Source organism: Pecten maximus, chromosome 4 (assembly GCF_902652985.1).
Source record: "Pecten maximus chromosome 4, xPecMax1.1, whole genome shotgun sequence".
NCBI classification, from domain to species: domain Eukaryota; kingdom Metazoa; phylum Mollusca; class Bivalvia; order Pectinida; family Pectinidae; genus Pecten; species Pecten maximus.
This window is the reverse complement of record NC_047018.1, coordinates 43,419,364-43,428,334: the sequence shown is the minus strand read 5'-3', so window position 1 is coordinate 43,428,334 and position 8,971 is coordinate 43,419,364.

Genomic DNA, 8,971 nt, shown 5'->3' with positions numbered 1-8,971 from the left:
TACGTGTTGGTTCCTCTTTGGTCCATAGTTTTTAGCCCACCATCATCAGATGGTGGGCTATTCAAATCGCCCTGCGTCCGTGGTCCGTCGTCCGTCCGTCCGTCCGTCCCTCCGTCCGTCCGTCCGTCCGTAAACAATTCTTGTTATCGCTATTTCTGAGAAAGTACTGAAGGGGTCTTTCTCAAATTTCATATGTAGGTTCCCCTTGGTGCCTAGTTATGCATATTGCATTTTGGGACCGATCGGAAAACAACATGGCCGACAGGCAGCCATCTTGTATTTTGACAATTGAAGTTTGTTATCGCTATTTCTGAGAAAGTACAGAAGGGATCTTTCTCAAATTTCATATGTAGGTTTCCCTTGGTGTCTAGTTATGCATATTGCATTTTAGGACTGATCGAAAAACAACATGGCCGACAGGCAGCCATCTTGGATTTTGACAATTGAAGTTTGTTATCGCTATTTCTAAGAAAGTACAGAAGGGATCTTTCTCAAATTTCATATGTAGGTTTCCCTTGGTGCTTAGTTATGCATATTGCATTTTGGGACCGATCGGAAAACAACATGGCCGACAGGCAGCCATCTTGTATTTTGACAATTGAAGTTTGTTATCGCTATTTCTGAGAAAGTACTGAAGGGGTCTTTCTCATATTTCATATGTAGGTTCCCCTTTGTGCTTAGTTATGCATATTGCATTTTGGGACCGATCGGAAAACAACATGGCCGACAGGCAGCCATCTTGGATTTTGACAATTGAGGTTTGTTATCGCTATTTCTCAGAAAGTACAGAAGGGATCTTTCTCAAATTTCATATGTAGGTTCTCCTCGGTGCCTTGTTATGCATATTGCATTTTGAGACCAATCTGAAAAAAACATGGCCGACAGGCAGCCATCTTGGATTTTGACAATTGAAATTTGTTATCGTTATTTCTGAGAAAGTGCTGAAGGGATCTTTCTCAAATTTCATTTGTAGGTTCTCCTTGGTGCCTAGTTATGCATATTGCATTTTGAGACCATTCGGAAAACAACATGGTCGACAGGCAGCCATCTTGGATTTTGACAATTGAAGTTTGTTATTGCTATTTCTCAGAAAGTAATGAAGGGATCTTTCTAAAATTTCATATCTAGGTTCTCCTCGGTGCCTTATTATGCATATTGCATTTTGAGACCACTCGGAAAACAACATGGCCGACAGGCAGCCATCTTGGATTTTGACAATTGAAATTTGTTATCGCTATTTCTCAGAAGCTAAGGAAGGGATGTTTCTCAAATTTCATATGTAGGTTCCCATTGGTGCCTAGTTATGTGTATAACATTTTGAGACCAATCGGAAAACAACATGGCTGACAGGCAGCCATCTTGTATTTTGACAATTAAAGTTTGTTAACGCTATCTTACAGAAGGTACTGAAGGGATCTTTCTCAAATTTCATATGTAGGTTCCCCTTGGTCCCTGGTATTGCATTTTGGGACCAATCGGAAAACAACATGGCCGACAGACAGCCATTATCGCTAAATCATAAATTTATATATAGGTTCCCCTTGTTTGAAAAGTACTAGAGGGCTGATTCTGAATTTACAGATTAGTAAGACTTAGAGGAAGGGAAAAGTAGAGAAAAGATCAATCTGACATGGAACCTATAAAGATTATTCAATGGTGGGCGCCAAGATCCCTCTGGGATCTCTTGTTTGTGATTAGTTCGAGACTGATTTGGAAGACAAAATAGGCAGCCATCTACCATTCCTATTGAAGGGTGATTCTTAAGTTTCATAAGTAGATTCATTTTAATCCCTTACAATGTTTGAGCAATGTTGAGACAGATAGAAAAAAAAAATGCCTACAGACATGTACAACCATCTTGGATATTGATGGTTAAAGAATGTTATATCTTTTTCTTGAAAAGGACATTTAAGGATCTATCTAGAACTGCATGTGTAGATGGACAATGTTGAGACTGATCAGAAAAACGAAAATGCCTACAGAAATGTACAACCATCTTGGATATTGATGGTTAAAGAATGTTTTACTTTCTTGAAAAGGACATTTAAGGATCTATCTCTAACTGCATGTGTAGATGGACAATGTTGAGACTGATCGGAAAAACAAAAATAACTACAGACATCATGGATATGGACGATTGAAGAATGTTATATCTTTTTCTTGAAAAGGACATTTTGGATCCATCTCCAACTGCATGTGTAGGTCTCTATCAGTCTCTTGTTGTACATGTTGGCTTTGAACAGGTTAAGTTTGTTATTTTTCACTATGGTTCAAAATGTTATTGCTATTCATATATGGTTCTTAAATATATACCTCAGGACGTTCATTTGTGGGCTTCTCTTTCTGTAATTGTGCATGTCAATTTTGGGACGGATTAGAAGAAGAAATTTAAAGTACATTCATATGGTGTGAATACTATGTGTTGATAGAACAGATAATTATTAAGTCAGGAAAGATGGAAAAAGTGCAGAAATGTACAAAAACTTACATAGACCAATTAATAAGCAACATATATACAAATTATGGTGGCTGCCAATTAGATCCCTCTAGGATCAATGGTCAAATGTGTCGTTAACCATATTTGTAGCTATGATTGTTGCGATATAAACAGGGTTTTGGCGCAGTGTTCAGAACTCACAAAAATGGTTTATCACCGGTATAAGCATAAGTGTTTATTCTGGATACATGTTTTCATGTTTTGGAAATTGAAAAGGTTGTGATTGTCTGAATGAATGCTTTCTGTATGATGCTTGTTTGAAAAGTTATTTATCATATTTACATTGAAATTTTTATTTATTTTTCTATCTGATTGTACATACAGTATACATTGTATATTGAATAAGTTTTGAAGTTCCCTATATGTTTAATTAGTCCAAGTTCTTGTGGTGTGTGTCCCAAGAAAATTATACATTATGAATAAATATTAATGGTAAAATTCCTCTTTCATGGGTGAAAGTGTCAGTATTTATTCTGATTTCATTATTTTGGATATATTTTCCCCCATATGCCATTGTTAAACTTTGGCAAAACCAACTGTGTCAGTATTTTAATAATCAGACAATTTCTCCCATATTCTTATATTTACAAAGATTTGATCACTTTAAAAAATACTCATTCTAGTAATAAATTATTGTATTTATTTATTCTTGAAGAAAAACATTCTGACACCTACAAATAAGGATATTGAATATATGTGTTAAAGTTGATTCTATGCTATTTTTGGTCATAACCCTCGATACTCCATAATGTTAAGAGGTTATATGGATGCTGCATTCGAGGCACATTGTATGTAGATTGAAGCCCAAAATGTTGAAATTAGTTCTCTGATTTAATATTGTTTCTTGGCTTATGAGAGGTAATGCATTTTATTTTACTTGTCCTAGCCATGGAATATTTCTCTCACATAATACCATTTGTAATACCGGTAATATTGACCAGATTTATTATAAACTTTTGAGTTTCTACTCTGTTGTGTTGTTTTCATTCATAAAATATGCACATGCCGTTTGGTGACAAAAAGAACACCAGTTGAACTTGAAATTGCTGTGTATCAATGTATAATTATTCTTCAACATAGTAAATATTTTCATATGCCCCCCCCCCCCCCGTTTGAGGAGAACATTTTGGTACACCATTTTTCCGGAGATCTACATTTTCCTGCTTTTTGAAATGTAGGTTTTATAATCATGATGTGTAGTTGAGTTTCCCAGAACAGCATTTTGCTTTGAATATTTTTGTTTAAGCTATTGCCCTTTGCTTATTAGCTCACCTGGACCGAAGGTCTGGTGAGCTTATGTCATGGTGCGTCGTCGGTGGCTGGCAACTGTCTGTAAACTTTTCTTATAAATCGCTACTAGTCATAAACGACTGCATAAATTTCAACCAAATTTGGTCTGAAGCATCTTTGGGCTGGAGGGGTGGGGCCCAGTAGGAGAAATTGAAGTTAATCCTTTAAATCCCTACTAGTCAAGAACGCCTTAATGGATTTTGATAAAATTCGCTCTGGAGCATTATTGGGCAAAGGAGATCAAATGTTGTATAAATAATGGATGTGGCCCCACTACTCCGGCCAAAGTGGAGCCACATCCATTATTTATACAACATTTGATCTCCTTTGCCCAATAATGCTCCAGAGCGAATTTTATCAAAATAGGGGAAATTCAGGTATATCATTTAAATCGCTACTTGTCCTGATCACTTGAATGGATTTTCATGAATGATCTGGAGCACCATTGGGCAAATGTGATCTAATATTGTGTAAACGGAGGGTGTGGCTCCCTTGGGGCTGGAGGGGCAGGGCCCAATAGCAGATTTTTAGCTAAATCCTTTAAATTGCTAGTTTAAACCCTTGAGATCCCCATCCCATAACCATATTGCTGGACATCAAGAGATTATTACAATCCTGTTATAAATATAGGCCCTGGGGTCTTTCCCCGACCCTAGGGACTGAGTTTCTTTGATATATCTTTGAAACCATTGAGATCCCCACCCTATAGCCATATATAGCATTGTTGGGCATATAGACATGCACACAATCATGATGTAAAAATAGGCCCTGGGGTATTTCCCCATCCCTAGGGTATTAGTTTCTTGGTTATAATTTTGAAATCATTGAGATCCCAACCCCATAACCATATATAGCATTGTTTAACATCAATAGATATTAACAAAGTCAACATGAGCATTATTTTGATGTTTAGTCAAATCCAACCAGGTGAGCGATACAGGCCCTCTGGGCCTCTTGTTCTTGTTGATCTTATCTGTAGATCGGTCTTCTTCCTCAATTTCCAACAAATTTCGTTCAAACTTTATCGACTTTTCTGCCATAAAGCTGTACTTTCTTAGGGCCATGTTTTGTGTTGATTTCGATACAGCAGAGAATGTATTTCTCTTTGCATGGGACAGGCGTTATGCCGACGGTACTCATGTTTAGGAGAGTTCCTTAAAACTAAGACTCAGACTGTTGTCTTAAAAGAAAAAGAAAAATAAGTCAAGGAATTTATTTAAGTTAAGGAATTTTAATGAAACGGACTAGGGTACCCAGCTCGAGGTACGCAGCCTACATAAACTTCGATGTCCATGAATCTTCTTGGGTCAAATATAAAATCGAGAGAGATGGTCTATTGTACTATAAACTAGTACGGCGCACACCCCCACCAAATGGGACAAGACGACAAAAAAGAAGCATGAGGTTGCAATTTTAATATTTCACCAAAATCTACTTCTACTTTTTTAGTATTTAAGTCTTCCAACGATTTCCGGATAAAACGTAAACCGGATATATTTTCTGTGTGCAACCAAATTCCGGACTCAACTGTCAGAAATGCATGTTTACAACTGGGTTTTTCACCACAGGTACATTGCTAAGTTCAAGAACCATCATAAAAAAGTCGAGTATGTGGGGAGCTGCTTTACTGAGGGACTAATTCCCTCTCGGGGTCTTTGGATCACATGCTGAAGTAAAGCGAGTTGTTTTTAAGCCGGTATCCCCAAAATACTAAATTGCGGGGCTAACAAGCCTTGTCCCGTTATTTTTCCTCGGCGTTCTATCTGTATGTCCAGAATTAAGAACTTTGGTGTCGTTGACGAGTCCTAGCAGGACGAAATAACTGCATATTGTTTACTGCATCCAGAGACCTATATACTAGGGATTCGCAACAACCGCTTTTCTCGCAGAGTCACGACCTCACCTATTGTTCTCATAACCGGAGGTATATTTAGCACGAGATCTAGCGAGACCAAGCGCTGCGGCTGCGCAATAGGTGGATATCGGAGTTGTTCATATTAGTTTCATATGCCGTGCAAAGAGATGGCGACGACTGTCTGTGCACATGTGTCACCGCGTTTGGCCGAGATAACTTCACACTGGCGATAGTTATACCTATGCACTGTAATGTATATCGGCAGATGTGAACAACGATATTTAAGTAGTGTCTAACCGAAAAAAACACCATTTTTTCCGTTAAAGATTCATATAGAAACATATGGAATATGTCGTCCGATTTTCTGCCATTAGACGATGATCTAAATTTAGATGTATAGAGAAATTTACTGACGACGATTCTTATATTTTCGATAGTGATACTGACTTCAGTCAGTGCTTCCCTAATTATACCGGACTCTTACAAGGGGAAATATAATCACCTGTGTTATTTTCTTTGTATCTAAATACACTTTATTAATGACAACTGTCCAAGTATTGAATTACAGATGCTTGATCTTTTCTTGCTAATGTATACCGACGACATGGCTTTATTTGTTAACTGCCCAGAAGATTTACAAATTATGTTGGATTCTTTATATGCATATACCATAAAATGGAATCTGGAGGTCAATGTTGATATAACTAAAATCATGGTGGACAAATAAGAAATAATGAGCCATGGAAATATAATAATGAATAATAATGACAATATAGAAATTGTTGACAGTTTTAAATACTTGGTTATGCTGTTCAACTACAATGGGAAGTTTTACAAAACACAAAAACTCTCTTAGAAATCATTGCTTGAATGTAGAAACTTATTGTTCTATTTTTGATTCGTATGTAAATAGTATTTTACGTTATGCATCGGAAATATGGGGATTTCATAAAGCACCGGATGTCGAAAGCGTACATTAGAAATTCTGTAAAAAAAAGTACTTAACTTAATAAGGTGCCTAAATCAACTTGCAATGACTTCGTTTACTGTGAATTGGGTAGATTACCATTAACTATTATGAGAAAATTAAGAGTGTTCAAATATTGGTGAAACAGTCGGATAATCTGGTATTGAAAACATGTCTTGATGAAATGGTAAATGAGAATGACGTGTGGATATGTGACATTAAGAATGAATTAGCCGCTTTAGGTATTGAGTACATGTTTTATTCTAATTCACCAGTAGACTATGCTTTTAAAAGCATTGAGCAGAGATTGACCGATGTTACAAAACAAAACATGTTAACATATATCTAGTTCATCGAAAGGTAGATTATATATCGATATCTGATAGATAGCCACTGTGTACAGTTTTAAACCTATAGAAACTAAATATAAATGTATGTGGAGCATCCTCACACAAATTAAATATAGAAATAGGTAGACATAATAATATTACCCAAAGAAATAGAACCTGTAACAATTGTGATTTGTGTGACATCGTTGGACGTTACTCTTGCAGAAGACTTTGTAATCCCATTCGTCACATACAAATGTAAGGACAGTGCATGGAAGAAACGTACGTATTACAGCCATGGTCACAAACGGCCATACATAGTACTTCCACCCCACGGGGTTTGTACAGAAAAAAACCCCGCTAAGGAACTTGAGGGCCTCGCACGGGCTTCTTGAGAAATTTCGAGCATGCACACCACCCCAAGTACGTATAGGATGTCAGTTCAGCATGCTAAAAAAATACGATTTCACAAGAAACGCAATGGACGCACGTCTACCGTTCTTCCGAATCAAAGAACATGCATGTGCATACCACGTAAGGCGACAGTGTGACTATTGCATCCACACGGACGTTGAAAGTGTGGGAGACGCAAATATTATGCACGGGCATCGGACTTTCACCGAACCTTCCTTATTACACGTGTGTCGTGTATTTGATTGTCGTACGTGTGTCGTAAGACTGCTGAACGTCTTTCTTAGTACCTCTACGGAGCACGCACGTGCAAGTATTAGCAGTATGGCACACGAGACGCTAATATCAGGAGGCAAGTCCAATGCAGGCATCCACAAACAGATCTGTACGACAGAAGAAAAAGTATCATCATAACCAAGATTTGGTAAACTGAACATTCTGTTAAAGGGAGGGCCCTTGAAGTTTCGGTCAGTGTCGATGTTGCAGTGACTTTTAAGGTTATTTTACTCCAACCACCGCATTTTCCTCGAACTCTCCTCGCTGTTACAAACGGCTTCTATCCAATCCATGATGTGGAGAAACAGAAGTTAAAACCATTCAACATCGTTTCGTGGATGTGAATGGATTGTTCTGGTAAAAGTAGATGGGCTTCTGACAAAAGACATATGTCATGATGTGAGGTCAAGCTATTCTGCTAGTATAAGTAGTGGGCTTCCAACTGAAGACCCGTCATGATGTAGGGTCAGGCTATTCTGCTAGTATAAGTGGTGGGCTTCCGACTGAAGACAGGTGTCATGATGTAAGGCAAACTTTTCTGCTATTATAAAAAGATGGCTCCCGACTGAAGACACGTGTCATGATGTAGGGTCAGGCTATTCTGCTACAATATGTAGAATGAAGGAGATGAAGAGAGAGGCTATTGTGATACTAAAGTAGATAAGCGGAGGGCAGGACGTATTTGATTGAGGGAGGAGGTGTCATGATGTAGGATCAGGCTATTCTGCTTGTATAAATAAAGGGCGCCCGACTGAAGACACGTGACATGATGTAGGGTCAGGCTATTCTGCTAGTATTAATAAAGGGCTTCCAACTGATGAAAGGTGTCATGGTGTAGGGTCAGGCTATTCTGCTAGTATAAGTAGAGGGCTTCCGACTGATGAAAGGTGCAGGGTCAGGCTGTTCTGCTAGTATAAGTAGTGGGCTCCCGACTGAAGACACGTGTCATGATGTACGGTCAGGCTATTCTGCTAGTATGAGAAGAGTCAAGGAAGTGTCGAGAAGTAGGGATATTTTATCATGCAAGATAAGCAGAGGGCAAGAAATGTCAGGATGTAGGGTCAGGCAATTATGTGAACATAAGAGAGTGTCTGAAGTGTTAAATGTAAGGGGAGACTATTTGGTAGAGGGTAGGAGCTTCATGATGTAGGATGAACACATTCTTCTAATATTTTTTTAAGTGGAGGGTAAAGGGTATTAAGATAAAGGGTCAAACTATTAATTTTGGTGGTACATACTTATATATGAAAGATGGTAGGAGGTTTAATTGTCTCGCCTGGCTAACGCTACACATTTCTACGCCGTGTTCTTGTTTTTGTATGTCTTTGAAGGAAGCATACCTCATT